Raw genomic sequence first — 2036 nt, forward strand, 5'->3', positions numbered from 1 at the left:
ATGAAGTCTTGTGAAGATGGGGGTGCTTATAAGAGGTTGCAGTGATTGAAGAGGCTTAATGGCAGCTAGTTGCAAGAAGCTTTGTTTAGCAATTGTCACAAACTAACATTATCTCTCTCTCTCTCTCTCTCTCATTTGTTTACTGATCTGGAATAAGTTTGGTGCTCATCACTAGCACGATGCCCACCACAAAGCTGGCAACAGTGAATGCTCATGTTTTACATACTCCCTCTTTTGTGTGTCGACGGGGATGTACCATGCAAGGCTAGGAACAAGATGTACTGTAATAGAAGAGGAACCACCTTGGAAAGGGAGGAGATTAGTAGACTAAGAGCTAGACTTGAATGAAAGAGATTAACTAGGTCACAACTTGGGCTACATCTACTTTAATCTTCACAAAAACAAGAACAGTAGGAAGCAATTGAATGTTGCCTTTGTTGGTGTTTTTTGATTTGCAGTATATGAGAGGCCCTTGACTTGAAGCATCTCCATGTTGCTCACTTTGTTTGTCATGGCACAATAATTGTCACTGGTAGGCCTCATGATTTTATCATTTGTTTTAATCTACTAATATGATATGGCAGAAGGGGGAGCCCTTTACACGTGTCACAATCTGCGATCTGAAGGCTAAAGTCCAAAACTAAAAAAACCCCCTTTGCACACAATAAAAAGGAGAGAGAGAGGGGGAGAGAGAGAGGCGACCGGCCGTACTAGTACTTTGTGAAGTTGGTCTCACTTCCTCTCACATAAATGCTCCATTCTATATATCAATGCACAAATCATACAAAATCTCTAGAATCATTTGAACAATACAGAGCAAAGAATCCATCAGAGAAACCAAAAACCTTAAGGAGAGAAGGCTAGAATGTACCAAGATTGTGGCCATGATGTGTGGGTCAGTCATGGGAACGTCCTTGTTATTTACGTTGGTGCGAGAGGCAGCCAGTAGAACATCCAGCAAGTCACGAGGCTCCTTAATCTCCTCATCATCCACACCTTCATTCCTATGCTGTTGTCGTCTCTCGTCTATCACGCACTGGAGCAAAGCTCGGGTTCGTTGAGCGGTGGCCTTCATGCGCTTCAAGTAGCCATGGGGTCCAGCCAGGCAAGCCAAGGAACGTAGTCTCCCAAGTAGAAAACGCCCATTAGATGCATCAGATCCTCTATAAGGCTATGCAAGCTGCCCACCTCATTCCGTGCGACTCCACTGATCATATCCTCGAGCTTCTTCCCCATCACCATCATGCAGTTTATGTTATTCGACACCGTCACCAGGCTCCCCCGCACCTCTACCAAGACCCCGCATTCCCCACCGTGCCGTAGAACCGCCTGCATGAGCCCCCGCACCTTCCCCTCCCTCACATGCCTGAAAGATTCCATCTTCTTGGGGCTGAAGAGCTCGGTCGCATACACTTGGCGGAGAAACTTCCAATAGGGACCAATTGGTGCAAAAGCCACATCGCTACTGTCGAAGCACAAGTGTAAGGTTGCAGCAGTGCGAGGGCGATAGGCCAAGGCGGCATCGTAGGTCTTCAAGATCTCTCTTGCCATTAGTGGCGAGGGTGCTACAATGACGGGAACGCCCCCCAAGCGGAGGCCCATCAAGGGGCCATAGGTTTGGGCGAGCTTGCAGAGGGACTGATGAGGAAGCTGGCCTAGAAGGTGCAAGTGGCCGACGATAGGCCAGGCGGGAGGTCCGGGCGGCCATTGTACTGTAACTGTCTTTCGGAGAAGGACCACAGAGGTTATAGAGATGGCAATGAGAAGAAGCCATTCAGAATAGTGCAGCTCTAATAAGGTGCGGACTGCGGCATCGACTGGGAGAAGCTCCATTCCATACATACTCAGATGAGAGAAGAACTCGTTTATGGCATTCTAAAACAAAAAGTGAAAAGGAAGTCATGCAAGGACCCGTTGAAAAGTTTGCAACAAAACAAGTTTTTCAATGCTATAATGTAGGTCCAATCAATATCAAAATCAAGATAGGACTCATGGGACAGCCTCCATCCACACTATCTCGCACGGGCATGCCTTTG

The 2036-nt window shown here is 47.3% G+C and overlaps 1 pseudogene; it reads right to left on the minus strand.

Moving 5' to 3' along the window:
- Positions 1 to 760: 760 nt before the first annotated feature.
- LOC147454353 (flavonoid 3'-monooxygenase-like) lies at positions 761 to 1833 on the minus strand (annotated as a pseudogene).
- Between the last annotated feature and the right edge of the window lie 203 nt (positions 1834 to 2036).

The sequence above is a fragment of the Adiantum capillus-veneris genome, chromosome 7 (genome assembly GCF_014529385.1).
Source record: "Adiantum capillus-veneris isolate H3 chromosome 7, ASM1452938v2, whole genome shotgun sequence".
Lineage (NCBI taxonomy): Eukaryota > Viridiplantae > Streptophyta > Polypodiopsida > Polypodiales > Pteridaceae > Adiantum > Adiantum capillus-veneris.